Source organism: Ipomoea nil, unplaced genomic scaffold (genome assembly GCF_001879475.1).
Source record: "Ipomoea nil cultivar Tokyo-kokei standard unplaced genomic scaffold, Asagao_1.1 scaffold0317, whole genome shotgun sequence".
NCBI classification, from domain to species: domain Eukaryota; kingdom Viridiplantae; phylum Streptophyta; class Magnoliopsida; order Solanales; family Convolvulaceae; genus Ipomoea; species Ipomoea nil.
In genome coordinates, this window is record NW_017616745.1 from 7,721,639 (window position 1) to 7,747,008 (window position 25,370).

The window sequence follows — 25,370 nt, forward strand, 5'->3', positions numbered from 1 at the left end:
GATTTGAGACTAGTATTTACTACTTCCTCCGTCCCATTTTATATGTCTGTTTCAGTTAACGAGGATTAATTGAAGTTATTTTTAATTCTATTTTTCGTAATATTATGTTTAGTATTAGTATAAAAAAAAATTCTATATTTCGAAACTACACTAAAAGTACTATTAAACACAAAAAATAAAATTCAAAGAAAACTTTGTAATTTGCCTTTATTGTGTTGACATTGTGTGAAATTTTCACTAATTAGAGGAAGAAGAAAGCAAAGATGTCTAGTGTTACGTTCTTGGTGTGCAGTTGCGGAATTGAAGAACGTCGTCTATGGAATTGCATATGGATTATAAGCAATGCCAGGCAAGTATAGTATATTAGGCACCAATGAGGTGAATGGACGAAATCGCCCACCATTTTAACGTTGGCTTGGCGAAGAAGGACTAAATTGGGGGAGATTTTGAAAGTCAATGAACAGCATTTGGTGTATTTGAAAGTCAAAATACAAAATTGACATTGAGCAATAATCGGACCATTTTTTTTAAAAAAAAAACTCCAATAATTTAACTTTTCACCATATTTAGTGTTATTTTAAAATAATTTTAATATGATACAATTAAATAATAAAATACTAATTGATCTTAAATTGTTATATCACTATACAAGAAAAACTCAAGATAGATACATCATCATGTGCATTAGAGTTTAAACTTTAAATAAAGTATTTTCTTATCATTATCTGTGGAAAAACAGAATTCAAATCACAAGTACTTGCCTAGTGAATTTTTTTTTTTTTTTTTTTTGGGGGCGGGGGGGTGGGAGGAGGTTCTTCAATGAACTTATCAACATGATCTACTGTAATAAATAATGGATTATTGTAAATAATTGAATTAAATTTCCACGATCAGAGTGGCGCAGTGGAAGCGTGGTGGGCCCATAACCCACAGGTCCCAAGATCGAAACTTGGCTCTGATAAGAATGGCATTTGATATTTTTTTTAAATACTTCTTTATGTATTAGATATAAATATGATTATGACTAGAGATTTGAAAATAAGGGATGTAGCTCAAATGGTAGAGCGCTCGCTTTGCATGCGAGATGCACGGGGTTCGATCCCTCGCATCTCTAGATTGGTACATACATTCGTAGGACAACATTGAGAACCTAGAGGTGTGATGCCACGGAAAGGCCCTACTCCTGCAACAGATTATGATTGTATAAAGTGGGATCTGTGAGAAACCTACCATACAGATGGTTGGAGTAAACATGGCTTTTGTTCCAAATCCCCACGACGTCATTTGATGAAGTTAATTCATTCAATGTGTTTTTTATTTGGTGAATGCGCATGGAAAAATTTGAAAAAATAATGAGAAGATGAGGGAAAATGGATTCAAATAGCCTTATTATTTCATACCGCAGAGACGCTGTTCTAGAGAAAGATAGTCTCCTAAGCGATGAAGTGGCCTCCCCTTAGGCAATTGTGTGAATGACCCTTATATAGGCCCAAATAATATTGGTTTTTTTACTATGACCCAAAATGTTTAACCCTAACCTGATTACAGAACAGGGGCATGGAACATTTAGGGAGGTCAAATCCGAGGTGTGAAGCCTCGGAAAGGTGATGCATGGTTAAAGATGGGATGTAGAATAATTAAGTATGGTCATCCCACTACTCCTGTAACAGATTAGGTGGTAGACAAAACTTAGTTACTTACGTTCTTCAAGCAATGTAACAGGAGATTACCACTATGGCTGGAGATGTTTAACCGTATGCTACCACTATGAGGTTAGATTTTTATTACAAGTACAATGATTGTACAAAGTGGGTTCATATGTGGGATCTGTGAGAAACCTACAATACAGATGGTTGGACTAAACATGCATTTTGTTCCAAATCCCCACGGCCCACAGACGACATCATTTGATGAAGTTAATTCATTCAATGTATTTTTTATTTATTGAATGCGTATGGAAATATTTGAAAAATAGAGAGAAGATGAGGGAAAATGGATTCAAACAGCCTTCTTATTTCATACCGCAGAGACGCTGTTCTAGAGAAAGAGAGTCTCCTAAGCGATGAAGTGGCCTCCCCTTAGGCAATTGTGTGAATGACCCTTATATAGGCCCAAATAATATTGGTTTTTTTACTATGACCCAAAACGTTTAACCCTAACCTGATTACAGAACCGGGGCATGGAACATTTAGGGAGGTCAAATCCGAGGAATATTCTCTATCAAGTACAGTGTATATGAAAATTGATTCCCGAACCTAATATAAACTCCATCGAAGGTGCATATGAAAGTGTAAGTCAAATTGTAGAGAGAAGATGGAGAGAAATTAGCTCTTTAGAGCTTTTCCTTATTCAAGGACTCCTTTTAAGGTATTTAATCCCTTCATTTGTACAAAATGTCATAAAAATATTATGTATATTCTCTTCTTGTCATTTTTACTCCTTATAATTTGCTTAGAATGCAAGTTGGTTGTGGACATAGGAATTCTATTTCGCGAGAATAGCAAAATCATATTAATGAATCAAATAAAAAAGTTGTAGTAATTGAGGACTTTTGGTTTCTTTTCCATTAGGGTTCATGAGCAATGAAGATTTGAGACTAGTATTTACTACTTCCTCCGTCCCATTTTACATGTCTGTTTCAGTTAACGAGGATTAATTGAAGTTATTTTTAATTCTATTTTTCGTAATATTATGTTTAGTATTAGTATAAAAAAAAATTCTATATTTCGAAACTACACTAAAAGTACTATTAAACACAAAAAATAAAATTCAAAGAAAACTTTGTAATTTGCCTTTATTGTGTTGACATTGTGTGAAATTTTCACTAATTAGAGGAAGAAGAAGGCAAAGATGTCTAGTGTTACGTTCTTGGTGTGCAGTTGCGGAATTGAAGAACGTCGTCTATGGAATTGCATATGGATTATAAGCAATGCCAGGCAAGTATAGTATATTAGGAACCAATGAGGTGAATGGACGAGATCGCCCTCCATTTTAACGTTGGCTTGGCGAAGAAGGACTAAATTGAGGGAGTTTTTGAAAGTCAATGAACAGCATTTGGTGTATTTGAAAGTCAAAATACAAAATTGACATTGAGCAATAATCGGACCATTTTTAAAAAAAAAAAAACTCCAATAATTTAACTTTTCACCATATTTAGTGTTATTTTAAAATAATTTTAATATGATACAATTAAATAATAAAATACTAATTGATCTTAAATTGTTATATCACTATACAAGAAAAACTCAAGATAGATACATCATCATGTGCATTAGAGTTTAAACTTTAAATAAAGTATTTTCTTATCATTATCTGTGGAAAAACAGAATTCAAATCACAAGTACTTGCCTAGTGAATTTTTTTTTTTTTTTTTGGGGGCAGGGGGGTGGGAGGAGGTTCTTCAATGAACTTATCAACACGATCTACTGTAATAAATAATGGATTATTGTAAATAATTGAATTAAATTTCCACGATCAGAGTGGCGCAGTGGAAGCGTGGTGGGCCCATAACCCACAGGTCCCAAGATTGAAACTTGGCTCTGATAAGAATGGCTTTTGATATTTTTTTTAAATACATCTTTCTGTATTAGATATAAATATGATTATGACTAGAGATTTGTAAATAGGGGATGTAGCTCAAATGATAGAGCGCTCGCTTTGCATGCGAGAGGCACGGGGTTCGATCCCTCGCCTCTCCAGATTGGTACATACATTTGCAGGACAACATTAGAGGAGATTACCACTATGAGGTTAGATTATTATTACAAGTACAATGATTGTACAAAGTGGGATCTGTGAGAAACCTACCATACAGATGGTTGGAGTAAATATGGCTTTTGTTCCAAATCCCCACGTCATTTGATGAAGTTAATTCATTCAATGTGTTTTTTATTTGGTGAATGCGCATGGAAAAATTTGAAAAAATAATGAGAAGATGAGGGAAAATGGATTCAAATAGCCTTATTATTTCATACCGCAGAGACGCTGTTCTAGAGAAAGATAGTCTCCTAAGCGATGAAGTGGCCTCCCCTTAGGCAATTGTGTGAATGACCCTTATATAGGCCCAAATAATATTGGTTTTTTTACTATGACCCAAAATGTTTAACCCTAACCTGATTACAGAACAGGGGCATGGAACATTTAGGGAGGTCAAATCCGAGGTGTGAAGCCTCGGAAAGGTGATGCATGGTTAAAGATGGGATGTAGAATAATTAAGTATGGTCATCCCACTACTCCTGTAACAGATTAGGTGGTAGACAAAACTTAGTTACTTACGTTCTTCAAGCAATGTAACAGGAGATTACCACTATGGCTGGAGATGTTTAACCGTATGCTACCACTATGAGGTTAGATTTTTATTACAAGTACAATGATTGTACAAAGTGGGTTCATATGTGGGATCTGTGAGAAACCTACAATACAGATGGTTGGACTAAACATGCATTTTGTTCCAAATCCCCACGGCCCACAGACGACATCATTTGATGAAGTTAATTCATTCAATGTATTTTTTATTTATTGAATGCGTATGGAAATATTTGAAAAATAGAGAGAAGATGAGGGAAAATGGATTCAAACAGCCTTCTTATTTCATACCGCAGAGACGCTGTTCTAGAGAAAGAGAGTCTCCTAAGCGATGAAGTGGCCTCCCCTTAGGCAATTGTGTGAATGACCCTTATATAGGCCCAAATAATATTGGTTTTTTACTATGACCCAAAACGTTTAACCCTAACCTGATTACAGAACCGGGGCATGGAACATTTAGGGAGGTCAAATCCGAGGAATATTCTCTATCAAGTACAGTGTATATGAAAATTGATTCCCGAACCTAATATAAACTCCATCGAAGGTGCATATGAAAGTGTAAGTCAAATTGTAGAGAGAAGATGGAGAGAAATTAGCTCTTTAGAGCTTTTCCTTATTCAAGGACTCCTTTTAAGGTATTTAATCCCTTCATTTGTACAAAATGTCATAAAAATATTATGTATATTCTCTTCTTGTCATTTTTACTCCTTATAATTTGCTTAGAATGCAAGTTGGTTGTGGACATAGGAATTCTATTTCGCGAGAATAGCAAAATCATATTAATGAATCAAATAAAAAAGTTGTAGTAATTGAGGACTTTTGGTTTCTTTTCCATTAGGGTTCATGAGCAATGAAGATTTGAGACTAGTATTTACTACTTCCTCCGTCCCATTTTATATGTCTGTTTCAGTTAACGAGGATTAATTGAAGTTATTTTTAATTCTATTTTTCGTAATATTATGTTTAGTATTAGTATAAAAAAAAATTCTATATTTCGAAACTACACTAAAAGTACTATTAAACACAAAAAATAAAATTCAAAGAAAACTTTGTAATTTGCCTTTATTGTGTTGACATTGTGTGAAATTTTCACTAATTAGAGGAAGAAGAAGGCAAAGATGTCTAGTGTTACGTTCTTGGTGTGCAGTTGCGGAATTGAAGAACGTCGTCTATGGAATTGCATATGGATTATAAGCAATGCCAGGCAAGTATAGTATATTAGGCACCAATGAGGTGAATGGACGAGATCGCCCTCCATTTTAACGTTGGCTTGGCGAAGAAGGACTAAATTGGGGGAGATTTTGAAAGTCAATGAACAGCATTTGGTGTATTTGAAAGTCAAAATACAAAATTGACATTGAGCAATAATCGGACCATTTTTTTTAAAAAAAAAACTCCAATAATTTAACTTTTCACCATATTTAGTGTTATTTTAAAATAATTTTAATATGATACAATTAAATAATAAAATACTAATTGATCTTAAATTGTTATATCACTATACAAGAAAAACTCAAGATAGATACATCATCATGTGCATTAGAGTTTAAACTTTAAATAAAGTATTTTCTTATCATTATCTGTGGAAAAACAGAATTCAAATCACAAGTACTTGCCTAGTGAATTTTTTTTTTTTTTTTTTTTTTTGGGGGCGGGGGGTGGGAGGAGGTTCTTCAATGAACTTATCAACACGATCTACTGTAATAAATAATGGATTATTGTAAATAATTGAATTAAATTTCCACGATCAGAGTGGCGCAGTGGAAGCGTGGTGGGCCCATAACCCACAGGTCCCAAGATCGAAACTTGGCTCTGATAAGAATGGCTTTTGATATTTTTTTTAAATACATCTTTCTGTATTATATATAAATATGATTATGACTAGAGATTTGTAAATAGGGGATGTAGCTCAAATGGTAGAGCGCTCGCTTTGCATGCGAGAGGCACGGGGTTCGATCCCTCGCATCTCCAGATTGGTACATACATTTGCAGGACAACATTAGAGGAGATTACCACTATGAGGTTAGATTATTATTACAAGTACAATGATTGTACAAAGTGGGATCTGTGAGAAACTTACCATACAGATGGTTGGAGTAAACATGGCTTTTGTTCCAAATCCCCATGACGTCATTTGATGAAGTTAATTCATTCAATGTGTTTTTTATTTGGTGAATGCGCATGGAAAAATTTGAAAAAATAGAGAGAAGATGAGGGAAAATGGATTCAAATAGCCTTATTATTTCATACCGCAGAGACGCTGTTCTAGAGAAAGATAGTCTCCTAAGCGATGAAGTGGCCTCCCCTTAGGCAATTGTGTGAATGACCCTTATATAGGCCCAAATAATATTGGTTTTTTTACTATGACCCAAAATGTTTAACCCTAACCTGATTACAGAACAGGGGCATGGAACATTTAGGGAGGTCAAATCCGAGGTGTGAAGCCTCGGAAAGGTGATGCATGGTTAAAGATGGGATGTAGAATAATTAATTATGGTCATCCCACTACTCCTGTAACAGATTAAGTGGTAGACAAAACTTAGTTACTTACGTTCTTCAAGCAATGTAACAGGAGATTACCACTATGGCTGGAGATGTTTAACCGTATGCTACCACTATGAAGTTAGATTTTTATTACAAGTACAATGATTGTACAAAGTGGGTTCATATGTGGGATCTGTGAGAAACCTACAATACAGATGGTTGGACTAAACATGCATTTTGTTCCAAATCCCCACGGCCCACAGACGACATCATTTGATGAAGTTAATTCATTCAATGTATTTTTTATTTATTGAATGCGTATGGAAATATTTGAAAAATAGAGAGAAGATGAGGGAAAATGGATTCAAACAGCCTTCTTATTTCATACCGCAGAGACGCTGTTCTAGAGAAAGAGAGTCTCCTAAGCTATGAAGTGGCCTCCCCTTAGGCAATTGTGTGAATGACCCTTATATAGGCCCAAATAATATTGGTTTTTTTACTATGACCCAAAACGTTTAACCCTAACCTGATTACAGAACAGGGGCATGGAACATTTAGGGAGGTCAAATCCGAGGAATATTCTCTATCAAGTACAGTGTATATGAAAATTGATTCTCGAACCTAATATAAACTCCATCGAAGGTGCATATGAAAGTGTAAGTTAAATTGTAGAGAGAAGATGGAGAGAAATTAGCTCTTTAGAGATTTTCCTTATTCAAGGACTCCTTTTAAGGTATTTAATCCCTTCATTTGTACAAACTGTCATAAAAATATTATGTATATTCTCTTCTTGTCATTTTTACTCCTTATAATTTGCTTAGAATGCAAGTTGGTTGTGGACATAGGAATTCTATTTCGCGAGAATAGCAAAATCATATTAATGAATCAAATAAAAAAGTTGTAGTAATTGAGGACTTTTGGTTTCTTTTCCATTAGGGTTCATGAGCAATGAAGATTTGAGACTAGTATTTACTACTTCCTCCGTCCCATTTTATATGTCTGTTTCAGTTAACGAGGATTAATTGAAGTTATTTTTAATTCTATTTTTCGTAATATTATGTTTAGTATTAGTATAAAAAAAATTCTATATTTCAAAACTACACTAAAAGTACTATTAAACACAAAAAATAAAATTCAAAGAAAACTTTGTAATTTGCCTTTATTGTGTTGACATTGTGTGAAATTTTCACTAATTAGGGGAAGAAGAAGGCAAAGATGTCTAGTGTTACGTTCTTGGTGTGCAGTTGCGGAATTGAAGAACGTCTTCTATGGAATTGCATATGGATTATAAGCAATGCCAGGCAAGTATAGTGTATTAGGCACCAATGAGGTGAATGGACGAGATCGCCCTCCATTTTAACGTTGGCTTGGCGAAGAAGGACTAAATTGGGGGAGTTTTTGAAAGTCAATGAACCGCATTTGGTGTATTTGAAAGTCAAAATACAAAATTGACATTGAGCAATAATAGGACCATTTTTTTTAAAACAAAAACTCGAATAATTTTACTTTTAACCATATTTAGTGTTATTTTAAAATAATTTTAATATGATACAATTAAATAATAAAATACTAATTGATCTTAAATTGTTATATCACTATACAAGAAAAACTCAAGATAGATACATCATCATGTGCATTAGAGTTTAAACTTTAAATAAAGTATTTTCTTATCATTATCTGTGGAAAAACAGAATTCAAATCACAAGTACTTGCCTATTGATTTTTTTTTTTTTTTTTTTTTTTGGGGCGGGGGGGGGGGGGGGGGGGGGTGGGAGAAGGTTCTTCAATGAACTTATCAACACGATCTACTGTAATAAATAATGGATTATTGTAAATAATTGAATTAAATTTTCACGATCAGAGTGGCGTAGTGGAAGCGTGGTGGGCCCATAACCCACAGGTCCCAAGATCGAAACTTGGCTCTGATAAGAATGGCTTTTGATATTTTTTTTAAATACTTCTTTCTGAATTAGATATAAATATGATTATGACTAGAGATTTGTAAATACGAGATGTAGCTCAAATGGTAGAGCGCTCGCTTTGCATGCGAGAGGCACGGGGTTCAATCCCTCGCATCTCCAGATTGGTACATACATTCGTAGGACAACATCGAGAACCTAGAGGTGTGAAGCCACGGAAAGGCCCTACTCTTGCAACAGATTATGATTGTTCAAAGTGGGATCTGTGAGAAACCTACCATGCAGATGGTTGGAGTAAACATGGCTTTTGTTCCAAATCCCCACGACGTCATTTGCTGAAGTTAATTCATTCAATGTGTTTTTTATTTGTTGAATGCGCATGGAAAAATTTGAAAAAATAGAGAGAAGATGAGGGAAAATGGATTCAAATAGCCTTATTATTTCATACCGCAGAGACGCTGTTCTAGAGAAAGATAGTCTCCTAAGCGATGAAGTGGCCTCCCCTTAGGCAATTGTGTGAATGACCCTTATATAGGCCCAAATAATATTGGTTTTTTTACTATGACCCAAAATGTTTAACCCTAACCTGATTACAGAACAGGGGCATGGAACATTTAGGGAGGTCAAATCCGAGGTGTGAAGCCTCGGAAAGGTGATGGATGGTTAAAGATGGCATGTAGAATAATTAAGTATGGTCATCCCACTACTCCTGTAACAGATTAAGTGGTAGACAAAACTTAGTTAATTACGTTCTTCAAGCAATGTAACAGGAGATTACCACTATGGCTGGAGATGTTTAACCGTATGCTACCACTATGAGGTTAGATTTTTATTACAAGTACAATGATTGTACAAAGTGGGTTCATATGTGGGATCTGTGAGAAACCTACAATACAGATGGTTGGACTAAACATGCATTTTGTTCCAAATCCCCACGGCCCACTGACGACATCATTTGATGAAGTTAATTCATTCAATGTATTTTTTATTTATTGAATGCGTATGGAAATATTTGAAAAATAGAGAGAAGATGAGGGAAAATGGATTCAAACAGCCTTCTTATTTCATACCGCAGAGACGTTGTTCTAGAGAAAGAGAGTCTCCTAAGCGATGAAGTGGCCTCCCCTTAGGCAATTGTGTGAATGACCCTTATATAGGCTCAAATAATATTGGCTTTTTTACTATGACCCAAAACGTTTAACCCTAACCTGATTACAGAACAGGGGCATGGAACATTTAGGGAGGTCAAATCCGAGGAATATTCTCTATCAAGTACAGTGTATATGAAAATTGATTCCCGAACCTAATATAAACTCCATCGAAGGTGCATATGAAAGTGTAAGTTAAATTGTAGAGAGAAGATGGAGAGAAATTAGCTCTTTAGAGCTTTTCCTTATTCAAGGACTCCTTTTAAGGTATTTAATCCCTTCATTTATAATTTGTACAAAATGTCATAAAAATATTATGTATATTCTCTTGTTGTCATTTTTACTCCTTATAATTTGCTTAGAATGCAAGTTGGTTGTGGACATAGGAATTCTATTTCGCGAGAATAGCAAAATCATATTAATGAATCAAATAAAAAAGTTGTAGTAATTGAGGACTTTTGGTTTCTTTTCCATTAGGGTTCATGAGCAATGAAGATTTGAGACTAGTATTTACTACTTCCTCCGTCCCATTTTATGTCTGTTTTAGTTAACGAGGATTAATTGAAGTTATTTTTAATTCTATTTTTCGTAATATTATGTTTAGTATTAGTATAAAAACAAATTCTATATTTTGAAACTACACTAAAAGTACTAGTAAACACAAAAAATAAAATTCAAAGAAAACTTTGTAATTTGCCTTTATTGTGTTGACATTGTGTGAAATTTTCACTAATTAGAGGAAGAAGAAAGCAAAGATGTCTAGTGTTACGTTCTTGGTGTGCAGTTGCGGAATTGAAGAACGTCGTCTATGGAATTGCATATGGATTATAAGCAATGCCAGGCAAGTGTAGTATATTAGGCACCAATGAGGTGAATGGACGAGATCGCCCTCCATTTTAACGTTGGCTTGGCGAAGAAGGACTAAATTGGGGGAGTTTTTGAAAGTCAATGAACCGCATTTGGTGTATTTAGTGTATTTAGTATTTGAAAGTCAAAATACAAAATTGACATTGAGCAATAATCAGACAATTTTTGTTTTTTTAAAAAAAACTCCAATAATTTAACTTTTCACCATATTTAGTGTTATTTTAAAATAATTTTAATATGAAACAATTAAATAATAAAATACTAATTGATCTTAAATTGTTATATCACTATACAAGAAAAACTCAAGATAGATACATCATCATGTGCATTCGAGTTTAAACTTTAAATAAAGTTTTTTCTTATCATTATCTGTGGAAAAACAGAATTCAAATCACAAGTACTTGCCTAGTGAATTTTTTTTTTTTTTTTTTTTTGGGGCGGGGGGGGGGGGGGGGGCGGGGGGGGGGGGGTTGGAGGAGGTTCTTCAATGAACTTATCAACACGATCTACTGTAATAAATAATGGATTATTGTAAATAATTGAATTAAATTTCCACGATCAGAGTGGCGTAGTGGAAGCATGGTGGGCCCATAACCCACAGGTCCCAAGATCGAAACCTGGCTTTGATAAGAATGGCTTTTGATATTTTTTTTTAAATACTTCTTTCTGTATTAGATATAAATATGATTCTGACTAGAGATTTGTAAATAGGGGATGTAGCTCAAATGGTAGAGCGCTCGCTTTGCATGCGAGAGGCACGGGGTTCGATCCCCCGCATCTCCAGATTGGTATATACATTCGTAGGACAACATTGAGAACCTAGAGGTGTGAAGCCACGGAAAAGATTAAATGTAACAGGAGATTACCACTATGAAGTTAGATTATTATTACAAGTACAATGATTGTACAAAGTGGGATCTGTGAGAAACCTACCATGCAGATGGTTGGACTAAACATGCCTTTTGTTCTAAATCCCCACGGCGTCATTTGATGAAGCAAGTACAATGATTGTACAAAGTGGGTTCATATGTGGGATCTGTGAGAAACCTACCATGCAGATGGTTGGACTAAACATGCCTTTTGTTCTAAATCCCCACGGCGTCATTTGATGAAGCAAGTACAATGATTGTACAAAGTGGGTTCATATGTGGGATCTGTGAGAAACCTACCATACAGATGGTTGGACTAAACATGCCTTTTGTTCTAAATCCCCACGGCGTCATTTGATGAAGTTAATTCATTCAATGTGTTTTTTATTTGTTGAATGCGCATGGAAATATTTGAAAAAATAGAGAGAAGATGAGGGAAAATGGATTCAAATAGCCTTCTTATTTCATACCGCAGAGACGCTGTTCTAGAGAAAAATAGTCTCCTAAGCGATGAAGTGGCCTCCCCTTAGGCAATTGTGTGAATGACCCTTATATAGGCCCAAATAATATTGGTTTTTTTACTATGACCCAAAATGTTTAACCCTAACCTGATTACAGAACAGGGGCATGGATCATTTAGGGAGGCCAAATCCAAGGTGTGAAGCCTCGGAAAGGTGATGCATGGTTAAAGATGGCATGTAGACTAATTAAGTATGGTCATCCCACTACTCCTGTAACAGATTATGTGGTAGACAAAACTTAGTTACTTACCGTTCTTCAAGCAATGTAACATGAGATTACCACTATGGCTGGAGATGTTTAACCGTATGCTACCACTATGAGGTTAGATTATTATTACAAGTACAATGATTGTACAAAGTGGGTTCATATGTGGGATCTGTGAGAAACCTACAATACAGATGGTTGGACTAAACATGCATTTTGTTCCAAATCCCCACGGCCCACAGACGGCATCATTTGATGAAGTTAATTCATTCAAAGTATTTTTCATTTATTGAATGCGTATGGAAATATTTGAAAAATATAGAGAAGATGAGGGAAAATGGATTCAAACAGCCTTCTTATTTCATACCGCAGAGACACTGTTCTAGAGAAAGAGAGTCTCCTAAGCGATGAAGTGGCCTCCCCTTAGGCAATTGTGTGAATGACCCTTATATAGGCCCAAATAATATTGGCTTTTTTACTATGACCCAAAACGTTTAACCTTAACCTGATTACAGAACAGGGGCATGGAACATTTAGGGAGGTCAAATCCTAGGAATATTCTCTATCAAGTAAAATGGGTGTGTATAGCAGTGTATATGAAAATTGATTCCCGAACCTAATATAAACTCCATCGAAGGTGCATATGAAAGTGTAAGTTAAATTGTAGAGAGAAGATGGAGAGAAATTAGCTCTTTAGAACTTTTCCTTATTCAAGGACTCCTTTTAAGGTATTTAATCCCTTCATTTGTACAAAATGTCATAAAAATATTATGTATATTTTCTTCTTGTCATTTTTACTCCTTATAATTTGCTTAGAATGCAAGTTGGTGGTGGACATAGGAATTCAATTTCGCGAGAATAGCAAAATCATATTAATGAATCAAATAAAAAAGTTGTAGTAATTGAGGACTTTTGGTTTCTTTTCCATTAGGGTTCATGAGCAATGAAGATTTGAGACTAGTATTTACTACTTCCTCCGTCCCATTTTATATGTCTGTTTCAGTTAACGAGGATTAATTGAAGTTATTTTTAATTCTATTTTTCGTAATATTATGTTTAGTATTAGTATAAAAAAAATTCTATATTTCGAAACTACACTAAAAGTACTATTAAACACAAAAAATAAAATTCAAAGAAAACTTTGTAATTTGCCTTTATTGTGTTGACATTGTGTGAAATTTTCACCAATTAGAGGAAGAAGAAAGCAAAGATGTCTAGTGTTACGTTCTTGGTGTGCAGTTGCGGAATTGAAGAACGTCGTCTATGGAATTGCATATGGATTATAAGCAATGCCAGGCAAGTATAGTATATTAGGCACCAATGAGGTGAATGAACGAGATCGCCCTCCATTTTAACGTTGGCTTGGCGAAGAAGGACTAAATTGGGGGAGTTTTTGAAAGTCAATGAACCGCATTTGGTGTATTTGAAAGTCAAAATACAAAATTGACATTGAGCAATAATCGGACCATTTTTTTTTTTAAAAAAAAACTCCAATAATTTAACTTTTCACCATATTTAGTGTTATTTTAAAATAATTTTAATATGAAACAATTAAATAATAAAATACTAATTGACCTTAAATTGTTATATCACTTTACAAGAAAAACTCAAGATAGATACATCATCATGTGCATTTGAGTTTAAACTTTAAATAAAGTTTTTTCTTATCATTATCTGTGGAAAAACAGAATTCAAATCACAAGTACTTGCCTAGTGAATTTTTGTAAATAATGGATTATTGTAAATAATTGAATTAAGTTTCCATGATCAGAGTGGCGCAGTGGAAGTGTGGTGGGCCCATAACCCACAAGTCCCAGGATCGAAACCTGGCTCTGATAAGAATAGATTTTGATATTTTTTTTAAATACTTCTTTCTGTATTAGATATAAATATGATTCTGACTAGGGATTTGTAAATAGGGGATGTAGCTCAAATGGTAGAGTGCTCGCTTTGCATGCGAGAGGCACGGGGTTCGATCCCTCGCATCTCCAGATTCGTACATACATTTGTATGAAAACATCGAGAACATAGAGGAATGAAGCCACGGAAAGGCCCTACTCCCTTAACTAGATTAAGTGGTGACAAAACTTAGTTACTTACCGTTTTTCAATCAATGTGGGATCTGAGAAACCTACCTGATTGTACAAAGTGACAAAGCGGGTTCATATATGGGATCTGTGAGAAACCTACCATACAGATGGTTGGACTAAATATGCATTTTGTTCCAAATCCCCACGGCCCACAGACGACATCATTTGATGAAGTTAATTCATTCAATGTATTTTTTATTTATTGAATGCGCGTGGAAATATTTGTTGGAAAATTAGCTTAAAAATGACATAAAATGGCATTATAAGTGGCTACCTTGTGGTACAATTATCAGTGGGGTCCACTTCCGATTTGGGTCGGGTCAAAGTGGATTCGTGTTCTTCGTAGTGAGACGAAGAGATTGATATATTGTACGCTCAAAACGGATAATGGGTGAATGAGATATTGATTCTCAAAGTAGACCCATTTGAATTGGGAAATGAAGGGAAAATGTAGGACTTTGTCCCACATTGGTTTGGAAACAAGATTTGCCCCCCTTATATACATGAGCTCATTTCAAGCTTGTAGAATTGTATAGCATAGAGGCTCTCTCGCGCGGGGGGGGCGGGGGGGGGTGCAAATCAAAATCCAACTAGAGGACATCAAAAAGGCTTGAAATCAAGCCCGAGCTCGCGTGCGCCGGCACCTGCGGGCACGAATGTCGTCCGGAAATGGGCTGGCCTTGCGTGTAGCACGAGAGGTTGTGGTGCACCGAGAGCACAACTCTCGTGCATCTGTGACCACGAGAGTAGTGCACTCTCGGGTTGCACCACAGTGCACACGAGAGATGTACTCTCGTGTAGACTGGTCCGTGTGCTCTCGTGTGAACCTGCAACCCAACGGTCTGAAACCCGAAAGTGCAGAAGATTAAACTCATCTGTTACGGAATTAATACTATTTTAATTCCAATTTTTAAATTCTGAGTTTAATCCTACTTAGTGGTGACCGTTACAGGTGTTACACAATTGGTTTTAACACCAATTTAATGGTCATGTTGAATGCTATCACTCCAACATCCCTATATAAAGAGAGGTAGAGCAGTAGCTTTTCATACAGTACACGAAACTAAGGAATTCCAGTAGCTTTCAGCTTCAAAACTTCTGCTTCTACTCTCTTCTTTTGCCAACAGTGTTCATACTGTGCTATGTTTGCCGGGTTCCTTGTTTAGGTGCTTAAACAAGGAATCATAGCACGTTTTATCCTGGGAAACCTAGGCTACAACGCTCCTAGCACTTGTGGGAGGTAGCAAATAAGGTTTTAAGGAAAAGAACCTTGTGTTCGAACTCGTGCTAAACCTATACCCCAAACACTCAACCTTTTCCTTCCCAGTTTCTGTTTTCCCATATAATATTAATCTTTCCGTAGGATTATTATTATTTTGGGATTTTACAACCATATTACCCAACAATCTTAAAACCTTATATCCGTTTCCCGTTGGTTGTTTATCTCTAATTTCCTAGAAGAAATGGAGAATCCTGTTTTGCCAGCTCTCGGGGAGGAGAATGTTGTTGAGAACAACAGTGGTGGGAATGGCAATAATGTTGCTAATTCCCAGGCTACACCAGTGAACGTTGGTTCACAAGATGGTGGGAACACCGAGGGATATATTCCCATGACTCGGGTACCTACGGTACCGAGTGGTTCGGCCGAAAGACCGGAGAAATTCACCGGTATTGGATCGAATTTCAAGAGGTGGCAGCAAAAGATGCTGTTCTACCTGGCAACTCTCGGCTTGGCGAGATTCTTAACCGAGAAGGTTCCCGAATTAAGGGAACAAGATGCCCAATCCGTGATGGCAGTTGGCTATTGGAAGGATTCGGACTTCCTATGCCGAAACTACATCCTAAACGGATTATGTGATGCTTTATACGATGTATATCGCAAGATAGGCACAGCAAAAGCATTGTGGGAAGCCTTGGATCATAAATACCGAAGTGAGGATGCCAGCGCAAAGAAATTTGTGGTTGGCCGATTCCTTGACTTCAAAATGGTTGATTCCAAGACCGTGCTAAGTCAGGTTGAGGATTTACAACTAATCTTTGATGAAATCCGTGACGAAGGCATGACGTTGAGTGAAGCCTTCCTAGTGGGATCCGTTATCCACTTGCTGCCTCCAGGGTGGAAGGACTTCAAGAATTACCTTAAGCATAAGCGAAAGGAAATGAACCTGGAGGACCTGATCCAGCGACTCCGAATTGAGGAGGGGAACAGGACGAATGATGGCAGAAATACTGTCACTGTTGGCGCTAAGGCCAATGTTGTGGAGCATGCCAAAGGCTCCAAGAAGAACAAGAAGGACAAGCAGAAGCTAGGTCCGAAAGGAGGCATTACCAAGAAGAAATTTCATGGTAAATGCTTCAATTGTGGCAAGACTGGCCACAAGTCCTCTGAATGCAAAGTTCCTAAGAAGAAGAACAAGAGTTCTGAAGCCAACATGGTTGAGGAAAGCAATCAGAAGGAGGTCGAGATTAGCCTTTCGGCTATGGTGACCGAGGTGAACCTCGTGGACTCTAACCCACGAGAGTGGTTCATCGACACTGGTGCAACAAGGCATTTGTGTTGCAACCGAGAGATGTTCAACACCTTTGAGACCGTTGAGGCGAGAAGGTTTGGATGGGAAACTCTGCTCAGTCTGCTGTGGAAGGCATGGGCAAGGTGGTTCTGAAGATGACTTCCGGGAAGGAACTGACGTTGAACAACGTGCTGTATGTTCCAGAGCTGAGGAAGAATCTGGTGTCTGGCTCACTGTTGAACAAGCATGGCTTTCGCATGGTGTTCGAGTCAGACAAGGTTGTTTTGTCTAAGTTAGGAATGTTTGTAGGCAAAGGTTATGTAACCGATGGGCTCTTTAAGCTCAATGTAATGCCTATTATGAATAAAAGTAGAGTTACTTCCGTTTACTTGCTTGAGTCTTCCAATTTGTGGCATGGGAGACTAGGTCACGTTAATTATAATTCTATGCGTAGATTAATTAACATGAACCTAATTCCTAACTTTCATATTAACACAAATAACAAGTGTGAAATTTGTGTTGAGGCAAAATTAACGAAAGTACCTTTCAAATCGGTTGAAAGGGAAACTGAACCACTAGAATTAATCCATAGTGATTTGTGCGATTTTAGATCGATACAAACGAGAGGTGGTAATAAATATTTTATCACCTTTATCGACGATAGCACACGTTATTGCTGTGTATTTGCTTAAAAGCAAAGACGAAGCCTTGGAAAAATTCATTCTTTATAAGAATGAAGTTGAAAACCAACTTAATCAAAAGATTAAGAAAGTTAGAAGCGATAGAGGTGGTGAGTACGAAGCACCTATTGGTGACTTCTGTGCGAGTGTAGGTATAATACACGAGCGTACTGCACCTTACTCACCTCAATCGAACGGTGTTGCCGAACGAAAGAATCGTACATTGAAAGATATGATGAATGCGATGCTTATAAGTTCGGGCCTACCTCAAGACGCGTGGGGTGAGGCTATTTTGACAAGTAATTACCTTTTAAATAAGGTACCCCACAAGAAGTTTGATAAGACTCCTTATGAGCTGTGGAACGGTAGGAAACCTTCCTACCAGTACCTAAAAGTGTGGGGGTGTCTTGCCAAAGTTTTGGTGCCAACACCTAAGAAAGTAAAGATAGGTCCTAAGACAGTGGACTGTATCTTTATTGGCTATGCACATAATAGTAGTGCTTATCGGTTCTTAGTACACGAGTCCCATAATCCGGACGTACACGAGAACACGATAATAGAATCAAGGAATGCATCTTTCTTTGAAAATGTATTTCCTTGTAGGTCCAATGAGGGACCGAGTTCGTCAAAACGAACGTTTGACGAAGCTATGGATAATGATAGTGGGGAATCCGAGAGAGAACCCGAGCTCGAGCCAAGACGCAGTAAGCGGGCGAGAGTTGGAAAATCATTTGGTCCTGATTTTCTAACTTACTTGTTGGAGTACGATTCGAGTACTCTAACTTGTTTATTAGAAAATGAACCCGATTTTCTATCTTGTTTGATAGAAAACGAGCCTCGAACGTACGGAGAAGCCGTGACTTCTACAGAAGGACCAATGTGGAAAGAGGCTATTAAAAGTGAAGTGGACTCTATTTTACATAATCACACTTGGGAACTTGTTGATCTTCCTCCGGGTAGTAAACCCTTAGGATCCAAGTGGGTCTTTAAAAGGAAGATGAAACCCGATGGTTCCATCGAGAAGTATAAGGCTAGGCTTGTAATCAAGGGTTACAGGCAACGCGAGGGCCTTGATTACTTCGACACGTATTCTCCCGTGACGAGAATAAATTCCATTAGAATGATACTTGCTATAGCCGCGTTGCGGAATTTAGAAGTTCATCAAATGGACGTTAAAACTGCTTTCCTGAATGGCGAACTAGATGAGGAAATCTACATGGAACAACCCAAAGGGTTCGTGGTTCCGGGTCAAGAAAGGAAAGTGTGTAAGTTGGTTAAATCGCTATATGGTTTAAAACAAGCGCCTAAACAATGGCACGAGAAGTTTGACCATGCGATGTTAACTAATGGATTTAAAATAAACGAAAGTGACAAATGTGTCTACGTTAAGGAAACGATAGACGGCTATGTCATTCTCTGTTTATACGTAGATGATATACTCATCGTTGGTAGTAACGATCGGATGATCAAGTCTACTAAAACCATGTTAAATGCGAGATTTGACATGAAAGATATGGGTTTGGCTGATTTAATCCTCGGGATTAGAATCATTAGAAGACCCGATGGTCTTGTGTTGAGCCAATCTCACTATATTGATAAAATCCTTGGGAAATTTATCAAGGATAATCATCAAGGGACTAGGACGCCTCTAGATCGAAGCGTTCATCTAACCAAAAACCACGGAGAATGTATTTCTCAAGTAGAATATGCTCGGGTTATTGGTAGTTTGATGTATCTTATGAGCTGTACTAGGCCGGATATTGCCTTTGCGGTTAGTAAACTTAGTAGATATACGAGTAACCCCGGTGCCATGCACTGGACGGCAATAGTGAAGGTTCTGAGATACTTAAGGTATACTCGAGACCTTGGACTGCACTATGGGAGATATCCTGCTGTACTTGAAGGGTATAGCGACGCTAGCTGGATATCCGATATTAAGGACTCCAAGTCCACTAGTGGCTACGTGTTTACACTAGCCGGTGCAGCCGTTGCATGGAAATCCTCTAAGCAGACCGTGATAGCTAGATCCACGATGGAATCTGAGCTAATAGCCTTGGACAAATGTTGTGAAGAGGCTGAATGGCTACGCCATTTTTTAGAGGATATTCCTAATTGGGAAAGACCTGTACCTCCAATGTGTGTGCATTGCGATAGTCAAGCTGCAATTGGACGAGTACAGAATCATATGTATAATGGTAAGTCTAGACATGTGCGTCGTAGACATAATACCATTAGACAACTTCTCACAACTGGTGTTGTCTCGATTGACTACGTAAAGTCAGAAGACAATATAGCGGATCCGCTAACCAAAGGGTTATGTAGAGTAGCTGTGGAGAAGTTGAGACGAGGAATGGGTCTAAAGCCCTTGGTATAAGTTCTATAGTGGACACCCAACCTAGCTGGCACCTAGGTTCAATGGGACAACTAAATTATGGAACGGAGCGTGTCACTGTGGGGGTCTCGGATTCCCTACCACTCCTCGTTAGAAACAGTGGCTCCCGCACAAGGTTAGCATGTTAAATGCTTTAGTGATTCGAATGTCGGTTGACATATGTGAGTATGCGGGATACTCGGGAAAGAATCACCTATGTGAGAGAGAAGTGAGGGTCGCTTCAAAGGAGAATTGACGGGCACAATTCTTCACAAACTCTTACAGAACCAGGAATGGTGACCCACGACCAAAATGGGCACAATCATGAGAACAAAGCATTGTTGGGAGATTCCTGTGTGAGATATGTCATCGTCTACACAAACGGCAGTCGGTTCAAAGACATCGCGTTCTACCGTACAGCCAGTAGAGTAAATGTATCTTCACGAGGGAAGGTTCAAAGGGTGTGACCCTACCTATCCTATGCAGGGATCGACCGTTGAACACAGTTGTTTCCGATTTTAAAAATACCCCGAAAATCAATTTTTCATTCATGTGGGGGATTGTTGGAAAATTAGCTTAAAAATGACATAAAATGGGGTCCACTTCCGATTTGGGTCGGGTCAAAGTGGATTCGTGTTCTTCGTAGTGAGACGAAGAGATTGATATATTGTACGCTCAAAACGGATAATGGGTGAATGAGATATTGATTCTCAAAGTAGACCCATTTGAATTGGGAAATGAAGGGAAAATGTAGGACTTTGTCCCACATTGGTTTGGAAACAAGATTTGCCCCCCTTATATACATGAGCTCATTTCAAGCTTGTAGAATTGTATAGCATAGAGGTTCTCTCGCGCGGGGGGGGGGGGGGGGGGGGTGCAAATCAAAATCCAACTAGAGGACATCAAAAAGGCTTGAAATCAAGCCCGAGCTCGCGTGCGCCGGCACCTGCGGGCACGAATGTCGTCCGGAAATGGGCTGGCCTTGCGGGCTAAGTTATGCCTAACTTCGGTATCTTTTTCCATCTGGTATAGTCACTTGGGCCAGAACCGGACCGAGAGCACCTACTCTCGTGTGTAGCACGAGAGGTTGTGGTGCACCGAGAGCACAACTCTCGTGCATCTGTGACCACGAGAGTAGTGCACTCTCGGGTTGCACCACAGTGCACACGAGAGATGTACTCTCGTGTAGACTGGTCCGTGTGCTCTCGTGTGAACCTGCAACCCAACGGTCTGAAACCCGAAAGTGCAGAAGATTAAACTCATCTGTTACGGAATTAATACTGTTTTAATTCCAATTTTTAAATTCTGAGTTTAATCCTACTTAGTGGTGACCGTTACAGGTGTTACACAATTGGTTTTAACACCAATTTAATGGTCATGTTGAATGCTATCACTCCAACATCCCTATATAAAGAGAGGTAGAGCAGTAGCTTTTCATACAGTACACGAAACTAAGGAATTCCAGTAGCTTTCAGCTTCAAAACTTCTGCTTCTACTCTCTTCTTTTGCCAACAGTGTTCATACTGTGCTATGTTTGCCGGGTTCCTTGTTTAGGTGCTTAAACAAGGAATCATAGCACGTTTTATCCTGGGAAACCTAGGCTACAACGCTCCTAGCACTTGTGGGAGGTAGCAAATAAGGTTTTAAGGAAAAGAACCTTGTGTTCGAACTCGTGCTAAACCTATACCCCAAACACTCAACCTTTTCCTTCCCAGTTTCTGTTTTCCCATATAATATTAATCTTTCCGTAGGATTATTATTATTTTGGGATTTTACAACCATATTACCCAACAATATTTGAAAAAATAGAGAGAAGATGAGGGAAAATGGATTCAAGCAGCCTTCTTATTTCATACCGCAGAGACGCTGTTCTAGAGAAAGATAGTCTCCTAAACGATGAAGTGGCCTCCCCTTAGGCAATTGTGTGAATGACCCTTATATAGGCCCAAATAATATTGGCTTTTTTACTATGACCCAAAACGTTTAACCCTAACCTGATTCGAGAACAAGGGCATGGAACATTTAGGGAGGTCAAATCCGAGGTGTGAAGCCATGGAAAGGAGATGCATGGTTAAAGATGGCATGTAGACTAATTAAGTATGGTCATCCCACTACTCATGTAACAGATTAAGTGGTAGACAAAACTTAGTTACTTACCGTTCTTCAAGCAATGTAACAGGAGATTACCACTATGGCTGGAGATGTTTAACCGTATGCTACCACTATGAGGTTAGATTATTATTACAAGTACAATGATTGTACAAAGTGGGTTCATATGTGGGATCTGTGAGAAACCTACAATACAGATGGTTGGACTAAACATGCATTTTGTTCCAAATCCCCACGGCCCACAGACGGCATCATTTGATGAAGTTAATTCATTCAAAGTATTTTTCATTTATTGAATGCGTATGGAAATATTTGAAAAATATAGAGAAGATGAGGGAAAATGGATTCAAACAGCCTTCTTATTTCATACCGCAGAGACACTGTTCTAGAGAAAGAGAGTCTCCTAAGCGATGAAGTGGCCTCCCCTTAGGCAATTGTGTGAATGACCCTTATATAGGCCCAAATAATATTGGCTTTTTTACTATGACCCAAAACGTTTAACCTTAACCGGATTACAGAACAGGGGCATGGAACATTTAGGGAGGTCAAATCCTAGGAATATTCTCTATCAAGTAAAATGGGTGTGTATAGCAGTGTATATGAAAATTGATTCCCGAACCTAATATAAACTCCATCGAAGGTGCATATGAAAGTGTAAGTTAAATTGTAGAGAGAAGATGGAGAGAAATTAGCTCTTTAGAGCTTTTCCTTATTCATGGACTCCTTTTAAGGTATTTAATCCCTTCATTTGTACAAAATGTCATAAAAATATTATGTATATTTTCTTCTTGTCATTTTTACTCCTTATAATTTGCTTAGAATGCAAGTTGGTGGTGGACATAGGAATTCAATTTCGCGAGAATAGCAAAATCATATTAATGAATCAAATAAAAAAGTTGTAGTAATTGAGGACTTTTGGTTTCTTTTCCATTAGGGTTCATGAGCAATGAAGATTTGAGACTAGTATTTACTACTTCCTCCGTCCCATTTTATATGTCTGTTTCAGTTAACGAGGATTAATTGAAGTTATTTTTAATTCTATTTTTCGTAATATTATGTTTAGTATTAGTATAAAAAAAATTCTATATTTCGAAACTACACTAAAAGTACTATTAAACACAAAAAATAAAATTCAAAGAAAACTTTGTAATTTGCCTTTATTGTGTTGACATTGTGTGAAATTTTCACTAATTAGAGGAAGAAGAAAGCAAAGATGTCTAGTGTTACGTTCTTGGTGTGCAGTTGCGGAATTGAAGAACGTCGTCTATGGAATTGCATATGGATTATAAGCAATGCCAGGCAAGTATAGTATATTAGGCACCAATGAGGTGAATGGACGAGATCGCCCTCCATTTTAACGTTGGCTTGGCGAAGAAGGACTAAATTGGGGGAGTTTTTGAAAGTTAATGAACCGCATTTGGAGTATTTGAAAGTCAAAATACAAAATTGACATTGAGCAATAATCGGACCATTTTTTTTTTTTAAAAAAAAACTCCAATAATTTAACTTTTCACCATATTTAGTGTTATTTTAAAATTATTTTAATATGAAACAATTAAATAATAAAATACTAATTGATCTTAAATTGTTATATCACTTTACAAGAAAAACTCAAGATAGATACATCATCATGTGCATTCGAGTTTAAACTTTAAATAAAGTTTTTTCTTATCATTATCTGTGGAAAAACAGAATTCAAATCACAAGTACTTGCCTAGTGAATTTTTTTTTTTTTTTTTTTTGGGCGGTGGGGTGGGAGTTGGTTCTTCAATGAAATTATCAACACGATCTACGGTAATAAATAATGGATTATTATAAATAATTGAATTAAATTTCCATGATCAGAGTGGTGTAGTGGAAGCGTGGAGGGCCCATAACCCACAGGTCCCAGGATCGAAACCTGGCTCTTATAAGAATAGCTTTTGATATTTTTTTTAAATACTTCTTTCTGTATTAGATATAAATATGATTCTGACTAGGGATTTGTAAATAGGGGATGTAGCAAAAATGGTAGAGTGCTCGCTTTGCATGCGAGAGGCACGGGGTTCGATCCTTCGCATCTCCAGATTGGTACATACATTTGTAGGACAACATCGAGAACATAGAGGAGTGAAGTCACGGAAAGGCCCTACTCCCTTAACTAGATTAAGTGGTGACAAAACTTAGTTACTTACCGTTTTTCAAGCAATGTGGGATCTGAGAAACCTACCTGATTGTACAAAGTGACAAAGCGGGTTCATATGTGGGATCTGTGAGAAACCTACCATAAAATTGGTTGGACTAAATATGCATTTTGTTCCAAATCCCCACGGCCCACAGACGACATCATTTGATGAAGTTAATTCATTCAATGTATTTTTTATTTATTGAATGCGCGTGGAAATATTTGAAAAAATAGAGAGAAGATGAGGGAAAATGGATTCAAGCAGCCTTCTTATTTCATACCGCAGAGACGCTGTTCTAGAGAAAGATAGTCTCCTAAACGATGAAGTGGCCTCCCCTTAGGCAATTGTGTGAATGACCCTTATATAGGCCCAAATAATATTGGCTTTTTTACTATGACCCAAAACGTTTAACCCTAACCTGATTCGAGAACAAGGGCATGGAACATTTAGGGAGGTCAAATCCGAGGTGTGAAGCCATGGAAAGGAGATGCATGGTTAAAGATGGCATGCAGACTAATTAAGTATGGTCATCCCACTACTCATGTAACAGATTAAGTGGTAGACAAAACTTAGTTACTTACCGTTCTTCAAGCAATGTAACAGGAGATTACCACTATGGCTGGAGATGTTTAACCGTATGCAACCACTATGAGGTTAGATTATTATTACAAGTACAATGATTGTACAAAGGGGGTTCATATGTGGGATCTGTGAGAAACCTACCATACACATGCTTGGACTAAACATGCATTTTGTTCCAAATCCCCTCGGCCCACAGACGGCATCATTTGATGAAGTTAATTCATTCAATGTATTTTTTATTTATTGAATGCGTATGGAAATATTTGAAAAATATAGAGAAGATGAGGGAAAATGGATTCAAACAGCCTTCTTATTTCATACCGCAGAGACACTGTTCTAGAGAAAGAGAGTCTCCTAAGCGATGAAGTGGCCTCCCCTTAGGCAATTGTGTGAATGACCCTTATATAGGCCCAAATAATATTGGCTTTTTTACTATGACCCAAAACGTTTAACCCTAACCTGATTACAGAACAGGGGCATGGAACATTTAGGGAGGTCAAATCCTAGGAATATTCTCTATCAAGTAAAATGGGTGTGTATAGCAG

The 25,370-nt window shown here is 37.4% G+C and overlaps 9 non-coding genes across 9 annotated transcripts; all 9 read left to right on the forward strand.

Annotated features, from left to right (window-relative positions):
• The first annotated feature begins 889 nt into the window (after positions 1-889).
• Positions 890-961, forward strand: TRNAM-CAU. The gene has a single exon. It is a non-coding gene; the product is annotated as a tRNA-Met (tRNA).
• A 2,512-nt stretch (positions 962-3,473) lies between these two features.
• Positions 3,474-3,545, forward strand: TRNAM-CAU. The gene has a single exon. It is a non-coding gene; the product is annotated as a tRNA-Met (tRNA).
• A 2,506-nt stretch (positions 3,546-6,051) lies between these two features.
• TRNAM-CAU lies at positions 6,052-6,123 on the forward strand. The gene has a single exon. It is a non-coding gene; the product is annotated as a tRNA-Met (tRNA).
• An 80-nt stretch (positions 6,124-6,203) lies between these two features.
• Positions 6,204-6,276, forward strand: TRNAA-UGC. The gene has a single exon. It is a non-coding gene; the product is annotated as a tRNA-Ala (tRNA).
• Positions 6,277-8,645: 2,369 nt separating this feature from the next.
• TRNAM-CAU lies at positions 8,646-8,717 on the forward strand. Its single transcript has one exon. It is a non-coding gene; the product is annotated as a tRNA-Met (tRNA).
• A 2,563-nt stretch (positions 8,718-11,280) lies between these two features.
• Positions 11,281-11,352, forward strand: TRNAM-CAU. The gene has a single exon. It is a non-coding gene; the product is annotated as a tRNA-Met (tRNA).
• Positions 11,353-11,433: 81 nt separating this feature from the next.
• On the forward strand, positions 11,434-11,506 carry TRNAA-UGC. The gene has a single exon. It is a non-coding gene; the product is annotated as a tRNA-Ala (tRNA).
• A 2,578-nt stretch (positions 11,507-14,084) lies between these two features.
• TRNAM-CAU lies at positions 14,085-14,156 on the forward strand. The gene has a single exon. It is a non-coding gene; the product is annotated as a tRNA-Met (tRNA).
• An 80-nt stretch (positions 14,157-14,236) lies between these two features.
• TRNAA-UGC lies at positions 14,237-14,309 on the forward strand. Its single transcript has one exon. It is a non-coding gene; the product is annotated as a tRNA-Ala (tRNA).
• The last annotated feature ends 11,061 nt before the right edge of the window (positions 14,310-25,370 follow it).